The sequence below is a fragment of the Malus domestica genome, chromosome 06 (assembly GCF_042453785.1).
Source record: "Malus domestica chromosome 06, GDT2T_hap1".
In the NCBI taxonomy this organism is placed as follows: Eukaryota; Viridiplantae; Streptophyta; class Magnoliopsida; order Rosales; family Rosaceae; genus Malus; species Malus domestica.
In genome coordinates, this window is record NC_091666.1 from 28,431,454 (window position 1) to 28,446,710 (window position 15,257).

At 36.3% G+C, this 15,257-nt stretch overlaps 1 pseudogene; it reads left to right on the top strand.

Moving 5' to 3' along the window:
- The first annotated feature begins 4,856 nt into the window (after window positions 1-4,856).
- Window positions 4,857-7,664, top strand: LOC103433497 (disease resistance protein RPM1-like; annotated as a pseudogene).
- Window positions 7,665-15,257: the final 7,593 nt, after the last annotated feature.

Below are 15,257 nucleotides of genomic sequence, written 5' to 3' on the forward strand. Positions count from 1 at the left end.
CTTACCCTATTAAGATAGATCATAGTTAGGGGTGAATTTGGGTATGGTTATCGTACTAAAATCCTTGTACTAAATACCATACCAAATTTTGGGTTTGACACAATTTATTATCATTATTATGCCAAATTTTTAGCATAACTAATTATGGTATGTCAAATAGTTATAGTTCGGTTAACATGGTATGATCATAGTAATTACCACTTTATTTTGGATCACTTTTTCAGCCTAAAATCTGTTTTTTTTTATTTATTTATAAATTTATATTTTGTTCCCAACCCAATTGAAGGGCAACCCCTCTCCCTTTCTTCCATCGTTCTCCGGCTTCTACTTCTACTGGTCACTAACTATGAAAGGTATGAGTGTCCGCCATGGATGACCGTGTTCTTGTCAACAATTTAATTTTCCAATATCTTCTTCTATTGATAACTTTACATGGAGTGTTATAAGTTGTATGGTTTACAGGACGAGCAAAAGAAGGCTGGAGGTTCTACTCATTTAACTTTAACATATTTTTTGTCATTTAGTATTATGGTTTGGTGATATTCTTTTTCACTTGGAAGTGAGAGGTCTTAGATTCGAATTTCGTGGATGGTGAATTCGATACCAAATTAGATTGGGCTTAACCGAACTCATCCTCTCTAGTTTAAAATATATCGATGTACTAAAAAAAAAACTTAAACATATTTTTCTCAAATTATTTTGATTAAATGACATGGATTATAATTAATATTTTTTTAATAAACAATATTAACTGCACTAAGGGGGAGGGGATGGGCTGCCAATAATGTGGTTCAAATTCGTCTTTGGCGAGAATCGAATTAGAGACCCCTCATTTATAAATGAAGAGAAATATCACTAAGCCGTAATACTAAGTAGCTATTATAATTAATACTAACATTTGCCTACATACTTTGTGGGGGCGTTTGTTTCACCTCCTTAGGAGGGACTGGACTGGACTGGACTACAGTCCCATGTTTGATAGGTGTTGGGACTAAGTTAAGTGGAACTAAAGGGGACTCGTGTGGACTACGGGGCTCGCTAGGTAGTCTTAGCGAGACCCTCCAAATACCACCGGATTGCTAAGATCGTTGCTCTGCTTGACTCCTCAGCGCTTTGCTCGACTGCTCACCCTGCTCGACAACCTCACCGGACCATCCCAGGACAACCGCCGCGTCCTCGTAAATCGCCGCTCTCATTTCCTTCTTCCTCACTGCCTCGCACATTAAAAAATCCAAAACATCCAACCCCAGATTCGGAGTCCACAACCTTCCACAGTCCACAAACAGAGACAAATTTAACAAAGAAGACAGAATCCAAACAAAAAAACAGCAGCAGAGAAGACAGAATCCAACCCCAGATTCGGAGTCCACAACCTCCGAATTCTGCAAAATGAAGAATCGAGCTTCGTTTTTCTCGTTTGTCCACCGATTCTTCCTCTTCGATTTGTCCACCGGGTCTTCCTCTTCGATTTGTCCTCCACCGGGTCTTCCTCTTCGTTTTTCTCCTCCTCTGGTGGACAAGCCCGACGATCCCATGAACAAAAACCAGAAAAACGAAGCTCGATTCTTCATTTTGCAGAATTTTTTTGGCAATTAATCAGTTTTGGCAATTAATCAGAAAAAAGAGGAAAGGGACGGAGAGTGTGGGACGGAGAGAACGAGGAAGAAAATGATGGAGGCTTCCAGAGAGAGGGAGAGTATTATTAGAAGAAAAAAAAGATAGAATTAATTAATATAATATTATTAGATATGAATTAAAAAATATAAAATATTGTAGTTTGTTATTATCCTTCTTTTTAGTCCGACACTGCACCAAACGCTTCACTAAATCAGTCCAGCTTAATCTAGTCTAAGCCAGTCCAGCTTAGTCCCTGAAGCTAATCCAGTCCGAGATAGTCCGGTGCAACAAACGCACCCTGTGTGTATGAACACATTTTTTTAGAAAATGAGAATGAGAGGGAGAGAAAGAGAGAGAAAATGTGGGAGGAGTGGGAGGTTTTTTATTTTGGTTTTTTTTTTAATTTTAAATATTATGATATTTTAACATCACCTGTAGGTGAGGTTTCAATAAAAAACAATAAAATTTGGACCTATGAAATTACATTATTGCCCATCATTTTTTTGTGTGATAGAAGACTAAGTTATCTTCTCACCCTCTTTTGGTTGATAAAGAAGATTTCATTAATTAATAGAGATTATACATAATAAATAAAATGAAAAATAATAAAAACTGAAAGAAAAAACTGTACCGTTCAAACTTCAAAGTTAGGGGGAGGGTAAGAAGGACAAGGATTGTCTGCACTCCCACTTTCGGTGCCCTCCTGTTTGTGTGGTCACGGTTAAGCCACGTCAACATTTTATATTACTATTCATTTTTGTCTTATTATTTCTATAAAAAAATAATATAAAATGTTGACGTGACTTCACCGTAACCACACAAAACAGAAAGGCACCATAAGTGGGAGGGCAGACAATCCTTGTCTGGGTAAGAAACCTCTCATTCTCTGCCGCATATCTCCTAGTTTTATTTATTTATTTAATTTTTTTTTTGGTGATAAAAAAACCTTCCAGATCTCTTTACTCTCTAGAAACTCATGTGTTATTACCATTTATCGGACGATATGTTTTCCCGCTTGTTCAGAATGTTCTCACGCTTGGCCAATGACAGAAAAAATCGTTTTCCACAATCTAATTTATCATTCAAAATACCAGGAATGAAGAATTAGGGTTTTGGGTTTAGTTTTGTTTACCGAACAAAATAATTCAAAAGATCGAGCAATTGCGCGATAGGCTTTGTGTGCTTCTTAATTTTGTATAAATCGAATCAAATCAACATGCAGTAAAGATGGATTTTCTCTCCTCCTCCTTACGTTCGTGACCAGTTGATTTTTCTCTCCTCCTCCTTATATTCGAATCAAACCGAATATTGTACCAAATGGTTAGGGATTGGTTTAATATGAATCTTGAATTTTTTTGAGAATTTCGGTTTGGGATCAAGATTTTTTCGATTTGGTTTGGGATTTTCAGAAATTTGCAAATTCCGAACCAAACCAAATGATGTGTCACTAATAAAAAATAAGCACGTTAATCAAAACTTAAGTGATAATCCAATTATAAAAAAACCAAATCATTTGGTTTACAAAATTTGTATTAAAAATTTAGTCTCTCTAGAATTACCCATATATATATAGTTTTCCTCAATAACTGTTTATGCATAATTGATATGACATGCCATGTTTAGCTTTACAAATACTCTTTTCATACACTTCAAGTTTATATGACTATTTGTAAACATAAACCTATGGCATGACATCCTTGTATCTAATCTGCTCATTATTACATGTTTGCACGGTGTCTTTTAGTTATTTGTATTGTTTTGGGCCAAGGACCGGCTTCACATGTATCTTCACTTACACCATTTACATTCGCTTCGGATCCAGAGGTAGGTGTTAGCCTATCCCTAGGTTAGATTTTTGGACTCCTATATGATGCGCTTAGCACTAGCTTCCATGATGTAGTACTAGAATGTAATATCTGCACCTAGCTTGTTCCATTATCAGAATACCTTTGCAATAGACTTGTGTGTCTACATACATTACTGAGCAGCGACTTACGCTTTGAGATGACTATTGTATACTTGTATACGTACGCTGTATTCTTCGACTTACGATATTTGTTGGCTGCTATACAATATTACATAATATTATTATTTTTGGGAAACACGTTTTCAAAAAGGTTTTCAAAACTTTATTTTATAGGCTTACTCACCCTTGTTTTTCGCCCCTCTAGGATCTAGTGGCAGAGCTTTGTGACGACAATGATTGCTGGCAAGAGCTGACATGTAGGAGGATATCTCCTTTCAGTATAAATGTTCTTACTTTTTTATTGTAATTTACTTATACTCTGATATCACTTGTGTGAAAAGGTTCAACCTTACTCACATGCGTGCTCTAGAATTAGTTACTTGAGGTTCACCATTACTTTATGGCTTCATCGCCTCCCAGGTGTTGGCTAGCATTGCTCCATTCTGTTGTCCAGGTAGACATTCCGGGTTGGGTTGTGTCATAATGAGTGCTCATCCAAGATAGTATTCAATAAATCTATTACAATTTATTGAAAAAATAAAATGTAAAATGAAATTTATCTATTTTTTGTGTAAGTGAGAGTCATGACTTAGGCAGGTCTAGCAGCACCTATGCTACGTAGGCCTAAGCACCCTTTTTTAATTTTCAAATGTCTAGGACTAATCGGGTCGGTGGACACGCCTAGGCAGCGCTCGGTGGGGATTTTTAGAACAGTGATTAATGTGTTGACCCAAAACTTGTAATTTTTCTGTCGTTCCATGTCTAATTAACAAGTCGTGCAAAAAATTATGCGGCCTTTGTGTAGAGTTCAATCTGCTATACCCAAAATATTGGAACTTTTTGTTAACTGCCGCCTACAAAGAATTGGAACTGTCTGTTATCCTTAATACTGACAGAAAACCATGACATTTCGTGGAAGAATTAGATTGAATGAGTTCGAAAATTTTCAACCATAGATTTTTGTTCTTGAATCAAATTCTTTAATTCTGTGTTCTTGGAAAAAAAGACTCGAGAAAGTAGTTTTCGGACTAAGTTTGGCCCTTTGTTTGTTAAAATGAATGAAAGTTAAAAACAGATTTAAGTTTCTTGATTACTAGACAATTCGGGTACCTTATTTAGATCTTGATTTCTTTTGGCTTGTGGTTTCGTTTGAAACTAAGCACATAGTTTGTAAAATACAAAAATTTATCCATTGCGTTCTTTTTTTCCTTTTCTGTTGTTTTGAAACTTGTCTATTCTGTAGATAGATTGCATACCAAGTATCGAAGGCCAAATGGCGTCAGCTGCATCAGTATTGATTGGGAAAATTGCGGCCATTCTTGAGAACGAAGCATCTTCCATAGCAGCAGTTTGTGATGAAGTTGATGAGCTTAAGCTGGAGCTCATAAGCATGAAATCTTTCTTAATAGATGCTGAAGGCAAGGAAGCACAAACAGAAGGAGTGAAAACGTGGGTTACAGTTTGACAAAAAAAAAAAAAAAAAAACGTGGGTTACAAACGTCAGAGATTTGACCTCCGATGCGGAAACTGTCATTGATGAGTTCCTGTATTACATATATGACGAACAAAGTGCGACTCAATTTGAAAAATGGCTCCACAAAACCATTTATATTCCAAGGAATCTTTGGTATAGGCATCGAATAGCTAACAAATTACAGAAAATCACGAAAAGATCAAAGCCATTCCAGAGAGGAATGAGAGATATGGTGTCTCTACAATAGAAGGAACAAGTTCGGATGGTGTTCCCATATGGGTGAAGAACAAAGCGGAGTCTTCTCTTTATATTATGGAAGACGAACTAATTGGGATTGAAGTCCAGAAGCAAAAGTTAATGGGATTGTTGATGAATGGAGAGCAAAATGAAATGGTTGTGTCTGTGGTTGGGATGGGAGGATCAGGCAAGACAACTCTTGTTGCAAATACCTTCAACAACGAAAATGTAAAGCGACATTTTGACTGTTATGCATGGATCACTGTTTCTCAAACCTATGTGATCGAAGACTTATTCAAAAATCTGATCAAGCAGTTCCACCAAGTAAGGAAGGAAGAGGTGACTGAACATTTGAATTCCATGAGTTATAAAGAATTGTTAGAGATGTTGTCGACATACTTGAAGTCTAAAAGGTACCTAGTTGTATTGGATGACGTGTGGGATATTAAACTTTGGCAAGAAATAAGGATACCACTTCTTAATAGGTATCATGGAAGTCGAATCATGCTTACGACTCGAAAGAAGGACATAGCCTTCTATTCTTTTGAAGTTGAAAGTCGTCCTCTTGAAATTGAACCCTTGGGAAACAATGAAGCTTGGGAGCTCTTTAGCAAGAAAGCATTCTCAACTTACGATAATAAATCTTGTCCACCAGAGCTTGAATCCTTAGCATGGAAACTTGTGGATAAGTGTGAAGGCCTACCTCTGGCAGTGGTAACTTTAGGCGGTCTAATGTCTTCCAAGAGGTCATCATCGGAATGGAGAAGCGTATATAACAGCTTAAATTGGCACTTGACTAACCATCCTATGCTGGAACCAATGAGCAGCATCTTGTTGCTTAGTTTCAACAATTTGCCCAACCGGTTGAAGCCATGTTTCCTATACCGTGCCCTCTTCCCATAAGATTATCTCATCAAAAGAAAAAGGTTGATCAGGTTGTGGATAGCTGAAGGGTTTGTTGAACCAATTGATGGGGTCACACCAGAAGAAGTTGCAGAGGGTTATCTTGTGGAACTTATTGTTCGTAGCATGCTACAAGTTGAAAAGAATGAAGCTGGAGGACTAAGAGCATGTAAGATGCATGATCTTGTGCGTGAGCTTGCTTTGTCGATATCAAAAAAGGAAAAGTTCGGTGCTACGTGTGCTGGCAGAGAAATAGTAGATAAAGCTGAAATCCGCCGATTGTCAATTCAAACAACTGAAAGAGAAATTAATTCTTGCACAGGTATGTCAGAGCTTCGCTCCTTTCTTGTCTTTGGCGCGTTAAAGAAATTGCCTTCTGGATTCAAGTTGTTGAGAGTTCTAGATCTGGAGGGTGCCCCAATTGATAGATTTCCAGATGAACTAGTGTACTTGTTCGACTTAAGATATTTAAATTTGAAGGGAACTTTAATTGAGGAGCTCCCAGAATCCATCGGACGGCTTCGCAACCTTCAAACCTTGAACATCCGTGACCGTAAGATAAAGGCACTTCCGAAAGCAATCTCCAAGTTAGTAAACCTACACCATCTAATCATGTATTGTAACACTCTTGATTTTACGGCCTTTAGATATCTCAATGGGACAAAAGCAGCATCTGATCTAAGTAAATTACAGAGACTGCAAGTTTTGTCAGCTGTTGAATCAGAAGGAAAGTTTATTAAAGGCATCAGGAATATGACCCAACTTACAAGCCTCGGTATTACAAATGTGAAAGCAAGTGACGAGATGGACCTCTGTGACTCCCTTCAAAAGTTAGAGCTCCTTCACGATTTGTCTTGAATGGCAAGTGATGCAGAGGAGTTTCTTCGAGTTAATGCACTACGTTCGCCTCCTCCAGACCTTCAAAAGGTTAATTTGACCGGAAAACTAGAAAAAGTACCTCTTTGGTTTAGTTCACTCCATAACCTGACACGTATGTATCTATATTGGTCTAGACTTGAAGAAGATGTGCTACCTCACATTCAAGCATTGCCGAATCTTGAACATCTTACCCTATCTAATGCATATGTTGGCGAAAAATTGTGTTTCTCTACAGGCTTCATAAACCTTAAGCATTTGGAGTTGGCCTGCTTCCCGGTATTGAATAGTATAGCTATAGAGAAAGGGGCGATGCCAAATCTCCAGTTCTTAGACATTTATTACTGCATGGGGTTGAAGACATTGCCACAGGGCATTGAGTTCCTTGCCAACGTAGAACGCTTGATTCTGTATTCCGTTCCAATGCAACTTATAGAGTCCGTAAGAGGAGGCATGGATCATCCAAAGGTACAACACATTCCTGAAATCCACCTGTATTATGAGAGAGAAAATATGGAGTGTCATGAAAGTTTTTTCGGTATTCACTCTCGTAGAAGGTACGCACACTTTTATCCTTACATAAAAATTTGATTAATGCTAGATTTACCACAATTTTTGTATCACATTTGTACCACCTTTTTTTATAGAGGTATGGCCCATTGACATATGTAGGTCTTATTTTTATTAGAGATGTGGTATAAATGTGCTATGAAAATGTGGTAAAAGTAGCATTTTTGTAAAAAAAAATTCCACAACATAATCATTTGAACTATTACGTTAGAAAGTTAAAAAGTTGGTGATTTTCACACTCCTATTTTTTTTTTCCTTATACGCTCCTCTTGTTTTTGTTCGTTAGTGTTTTGATTTATTCAATTGTTAGGCTACGAAAAAGAGGAAATAGTGCATTAGAGTGTAAAAATCATTTTCCCTTACAATTTGCTTGTCCAATCTTATATAGAAGTCTGGCAAAGACATAAAATATGCATGCATTGAGATTTTATTCAGTAACTATGTTTCTTTTGTTTTGTAACATCCTTTTTGCATAATCAAGCCTCAAAAGCACTTGTGAGACTGCAGCACTTGTGAGACTGCATTGAGTTCTCTTTTGTCCCAGTTGATTTTACGGTGAATCTTGACTTTCGTTATAGTAACAGAGATGACTATATACATGTTGAGTCATTTGCCCTGCAAGGAAGAATCCGTCCATTGTGTGTTGTGGGAAGTTGCAAACATTGATCGATCTTGGTTTCTTATTTGTCCTTTGTGAAATGGAATAATGCCCAAGATTCTATTTGTGTAACTGAAACTTATATTATTGATTGCTTGCGTGTGTTTTGATGTAATAATATTGGTTTGGAACTGAATTTGTCACTGATGAGAATAATGCTTAAGATACTGTTTGTGTAACAGGAACTTATATTATTGTTTGATTGCGTGTATTTTGATATAATAATATTGGTTTGGAACTGAATCTGTCATTGATGAGACCAATTCTAACTAAACCAATGATTATGACCCATTTTTCATTTTCAATATTTATTGCTTTTTATCAAGTTTTCAAATATATATTGTTTTAGGTAGGCAAATTTTGTGGCGGATGTTTTAGCTTACTTTGGTTTTACCTGAGAAATTATTAAATGGTACGGTATTACCACGTTGGCCGGTAATACTTTTATTCAAATTTTAACATGTGTGCAGTTTCTTATAGGCTTACAGCTGGATTAAAAAGCTTTCTTAATTTAAAACTAATTTTTTTCTTCAATTTAAACAAAATTAAAAGAACTAAAAATAAGAGGGGTTTTGACACAAATGCCTAGGGTTTAGCTTTTAAAATTTTGAGATAAAACCATCTCCAATCGAAGGGTCCAGATGGTCGAAAATAGTCTGAAAACCGTCTCCAACCGAGGATTAGGCCAAAGGGCTTGTGGGCCCCACTGAACAAAAAAAGGCCAAAAGGCTAACCAATTGGCCCAACCCAGCCAGCCAACCCCGGGGCGAGCCAGAAATTTGAATGCAACAACTAGCTAACGTCAACTAGCCATTATATTTGAATTTTTTTTTTGGGCCAAAATTTTTAAAAAAATATTTAATTATAGGCCTAGAAAGTTGATTAGTTCAATGTTGGGTGTTTGGATGTTCCTTTTATAAGCATGTTTGGTTGCTCAAATCTCTCCCATGGACGATGTGGGACAAATATAATGGGTGCCACACATGCAAGCTTTTGCTTGCTTAAATCTCTCCCACAAACGATGTGGGACAAATATAATAGATAGTTTTTAAATTTAAGTTGTTATAGTTTTTAAATTTAAATAATAAATTATGTTTGGTCCTATGACCCTTTGGTTCTCGATTGGAGATGTTTTTTTGTCACATGACTATGTTTGATCCTCTGACCCTCGGTTGAAGATGATACAAAATATAGCCATGCACTGTTCATTAAAGTATTAATTTCTTGGACGGACAGACGGAGATGACATAACCTTTTTTCCTCCCCTCCCTATTCTCTCCCATGGCGACTGCCGTGCTGCCAGTATCCGAGCCCGCGAGACAGCAACCCTGACCAGGTCGGGGCAGATTCGAGGCCCATGGACTATCAGAAGAAGAGGCCCGCGTTTGAGTCATCACCGAAATCGTCAGCTCCATGGTCGACCTCTCCCGGAAAGGCCAAAACGTCTACCTAAACGCCCTCAAGACCTCCGCGTGCCGCAAGTACGGCATCTCACGTGCGCCGAAGCTGGTCGAAATGATTGCGGCTCTACAGGAGTCAGACCGTGAGGCTCTTCTTCCCAAGCTCTGGGCCAAGTCGGTCCCAACCGCTTCGGGCATCGCCATTATCGTGATGTCGAAGCGTCATCGGTGTCCCCACATCACCACCACCGAGAATATTTGCGTGTACTGCCCCAGCGGTCCCGATTCGGACTTCGAGTACAGCACTCAATCTTACACTGGATACGAGCCTACTAGCATGCGCGCAATATTCCTGATAGAGTAATATGAAGATACTCGCCAGGTATTCGTTCTTCATATGTGAGAGAGTGCTTCGTTACATGAAATGATCATTCTATTCTTGTCATGTGCAAAAGTGTTGAGCTGATGGAAGATAAACACTTAAAAAGATTATGATTGTAATATTGAGTAGAATATCTAATTTAATTTCGCTTCAGCATATATAGATGAATTAAGGATCTCACTTTTCCAGAACTTCTTGTTTCTCTTATTTGCGTAGTAATTTGTGCATGGGTTTTACCGATCGAGCAGGTTGTCTATACTGACACTTACCATGATTTGTTTTTGTTCTTTTTGTAAACAGGATATTCTAGCTGGGTTACCGCGATTAAGAAAGTGTGGCCGGAACACTACTTGTCCCGAACTCATAGGAAAGTGTTCTATTGTTCGTGAACTCCACGTTCATGGGACTGCTGTTCCAGTTCATGGGTGGTGTTATCCACACTTCTCTTTTATCTTTCTCTCTCCTCTTAATTTCCATCTGTCAGATCGAATGTATAAAAAAAGATTAAATGATAGAAATTAACAGAAAGTGTATGAGGTAAAAACGAGTGTGTCAATATCAACACCCTTTTTAGATTGTTGTAAATGTCATCCATTGATTCACCTGGCTGGCTCACTTTCGTACATTTTTGTTCGTTTGGTCTACTTTTGTGACGCAAAAATCTTAAAAAAAGAAGGAAAAATACAGATATAAAAAATGACAGACAATCCTTGCAAAACTGCAATGGAAAATAAGCCAGAAGATTGAAACTATGGCACAGTTCATTCTTTATAGCAAAATCTACTGCAATAAGAGACTGAGACCTTACCTTTCCTCCTCTAGGAAAAAGCTTCCGTTTCCCCGAGCAAGTATGAGCATGACAAAATTGGTGCAAGAAAAACTCTACCAACAAATCAAGGTGTAAGGACAAGTATAAAAACAATAACCTATCTGAAATTATATCAACAAGAGCAAAAAGAAATACCATTAAGACGGCGGGCTGAAGGACTTTGATTAATCGGAAAACAGCTATTGGCAAGACCCTACATTATAAAAGGGGAAAAAGTAAAAAGGATTAAACAAGGTAACGTACAAGAATCAACAATACAACCAATTATAGTGCCTTAAAGCAACCTCACATAGGTGGTGATTCCGTGCAACAGATGCAGGATTGCATTTGGTTTTGCTCGACTTGGTATTCATCACAGCATCGCAATGCAAAGCTCCGCATAAATCAGCTAAGCACTTGCTGCCACTCGGCATTCATCAATTTTTTTTCAAAGAGCAAAAGAGAAACCATATGACGGAAACAAAAATCATACATACGATTAAAGATATAATAGAAAAGATAGAGATCAAATAAATTTATAATCATCTATTGATGTATAATGCAAGCAGACGCAGAATAGCTCTTTGGGCTTTGAAACAACTCCAGATGCTAACTACCCTTCCCCCGGAGTACCAAGGTACAAAATACACATCTTAAGGAAAGATTATCACTTGGATATCTCTTTATCTGTGTTATACAATGCTATCTTGTACAGAAGTTTAAGCCATGTAATTGTTCTTTGTCATTTTTTAAGAAATAGTTTTATGATCTAATTTATTGCATCATGCTACAAGCCTACAACTAAAATGATAACTTCAAATTTGCTTAATTATTTTTTCGAAAGCACGTTTATGAAACCCCAACACAACAGGGAACTGATAAACATGGACTAGATGCAAACGCTTTTAAAAGAAAAGTTCTTTCATTTGCAGATAAGCTGAATAGAGATAATTTGAGGGTTTATCAACTAGAAGGACAAAATATAAATATAACCGAGGATAACAAACGCACACTTTTATCCTTGCATAAAAATTTGAGCAATGCTAGATTTACCACATTTGTATCACCTCTCTTATAGAGGTCAGACTTATCAACATATGTAGGTCTCATTTCTATTAGAGAGGTGCTACAAATGTTGTATGAAAAATATGGTAAGAGTAGCATTTTTGTAAAAAAAAATTCCACGACGTAATCATTTGAACTATTACGTTGGAAAGGTTGGTGATTTTCATACTCCTATGTTTTTTTTCTTATGCGCTCCTCCTCTTGATTTTGTTTGTTAGTGTTTTGATTTATTCAAATCTAAGGCTACGAAAAAAGAGGACGTAGTCATCGAAGTGTAAAAATCAATTTTCCTTGTAATTTGCATGTTCGATCTTATTCACAAGTTTGGCAAAGACATAATATATGCTTGCATTGAGATTTTTTTCGGTAACTGTGTCTCTTTTGTTTTGTAATATTCTTTTTGTAGAATTAAACCTCACAAACACTTGTGAGACTGCAGTGAGTTTTTCTTTTTACCAATTAATTTTGTAGTGGATCTCGCATTTCGTTATAGTATCAGAGCAAACTATATATAAGTGTTAGAGTCATTCGCCCTGCAAGGAAGAATCCGTTGTTTGTTTGTTTCTTAGGACCACTAGGTGCCTGAGGAAAATCCGTGTATTGATATAAACCTATTGTTCTTGTAGCTTTTCGATAAAGACCCGAAATTTCCACCTGAGCTCTGAATATTTTCAATTTCAAGTTCTGGACTTCTTCTGCAACTGGGTCTTGCCAAGAAACTGGTGTATTTGCAGAGAGGTTCATGACTGAAGTTGCAGTGAAGGAAAGCTGAGTCTGAGTGTTAATTGCAGAAGTTCCGAGTTGGAAATTAGTCGGGGAAGAAGAAGGGAGAGGGGGGGAGGGAGTTTGGGGGTTGTGGAAGAGAGAAGAGGGTGAAAAGCACAGGTGATAAGCCATTTTCCCTCTCTGTATCTTGGTTTGACTCACTTTTGCCTTTTATTCATAATTTTTCAAAGCAATTGCATGAAAAGCAAGGAAAATAAAGAATTGAAATAGGGACAAGTGGGGTGCTGTGTTTCATGAATGAAATGATGTTGTGAATGATATTTGACAAGAAAAGAGGCCGGAGCTCTTGGAGTGAAGCTTTAATGGATGACAAATGGATGTGAACACAGTCGACCAGAGCAAATGAGCTTGAACTCGAGTAAAAAGCGATGTAGTATTTTTGTGTCAAATTTTTATTAGTTAAAAAAAAGTTATAATAGTTGGATAAAATTTTAGTCACAGTCAAAATTTGAGTAATGATATTCATACCATATTTTTTATACCACCTCTGATATGGACATCCACATCATTTGAAAAATTTGCAAAACCCAAGAAAATGAAGGAGAAAGACTCTTCGTATATCACAATCATCATTTAATTAACTAATTTTTCTTATTATTAGTTTATTAAATAATAAACTAAATTTAAAAATCTGATTAATTCAAATGATGTGGTTGTATACCACCTAAAACGGTATAAAAATGTAGTACAAAAATATGGTATGAATAATATTACTTCCAAAAAATTTAAGCCTTTGTCATTAGTTTTTCTTATAAAATAAAAGTTATCTATTTTCTTTTTCTTTTTATTCGTGCAGCAAGTGAGGTTATTTTTCTACCGATTCGAATCCAGAGCTTGACATTCCTTACTTTAACTTGGTGTATTTTTAATCATCATCGTCAAATAATGATAATATGATTCACCACCCTACTTAGTATCATTAAATGATTTTAAATTTCATCTATTCACTAAACATATTTTGAAATTTAAACTAATATAACAATGGTATTCACTACACATATTTCAAAACTTAAAATAATGTAACTGTAAGAATTTGAAGGTAAAAGAGTCTTACAATGGTGAAAGGAGAAACCTTGCAAGGGTTTATAAAAGGTTAGACTAATTCCCATATTACTAATTAGTTTTATAGTGGAACCCTAACTTTTCATAATATCAGAGTAGGTTGGCCCACGTGTGAAGCTCAATAGCTACATGTGCTCCACGTCACCTAATTCGTGTTGTTCACGTGTTTGGTTTGGAAATTAGCCACACGTGAGAATATGAAGATAAAAAAGTTTCACGTTGATGAAAATAGATCATTTGCAAAGATTTATAAAAAGTTAAATTACTTCTTATATAATAAACTAATTTTATGATAAAAACTCAATTTTCTTAAATAATAATAATAAATAAAGTGATGTACGTGCACAAAAATATTTCCTATATAAACTTTAATAGGATCTCACCTCATTAATGCATCCTAAGCCGATTCCTATCACGAGTTTCAAGGTTTTGCAAATTGCCACATGCATCAAATTATTACTTTTCTCCATGAGTCTCGGTTTTTGTCAAAAAGTCTACATACATAAACCATTTGACGTATCAGTTTTGTCCAAACATAGTGGTCTTTGTCCCATTAAATATTGGCAAAGAGTTGTCTTATACGGAATAGGATCATCTCCCATTTTTTTTTTGTGAAAATTCGAATGATCAATTAATTGTATATTGTGTAATTAAAAATTAATTTTAATTTTATATTTAAAATTAAATATAAATAATACTTAATGAAAACTGATCCTACAATATACGATGTATGAACAAAATTAATTAATCTTCGGATCCACACAAAGAGGATCCAGAGAGGATCCTCGTTCGTCTTATACCTCCTCTTCGGATCCTCTTTGTGGGAATCCGAGGGATAAATCAATCTTGTTTCTTCATCGTATATTGTGCGATCAATTTTCGTTAAGTACTATTTATATTCAATTTAAAATTTAAAATTTAAATTTAAAATGATTTTTAACCATACGATGTACGATGAACGAATAAGATTGATTGATTCTCCGAATCCCCACAAAAAGGATACAAAGAGGATCCTTGTCATTATTGCAGGTTGTAGACTGTAATATTAAGGGGCTAATCGTTAGATTCGTTAAGCAAATGGACAAATAGGCTCATCTCCGTTAGTATTTAATAATTAAGTTTCGTACGTAATTAATTATTGTTTAGGCTTGATCTAAAGACAGACACATACTCCCGTAGTGCTCTCCTCACTACGATTGCGTGAACTCCAACGCAATAAAATTTGAAGATACGACAAAAATTTTACAAAACTCGGAATATCAAGAGATTATTATAATTCTACTATGATCAGTGCACTACCAATTATTTAATGTCTTTTTTCTTCTTCAAATAATTGGTTTTGGTCGGTGGGACGCACCCACGTGACCACTCCTCTTCCCCGTGTAGTTTCACTCTTCCCCTCACGTTTCACTCAGCTGTGCCACACTCATTCTCTTGAAAATTTGTGAGGGAT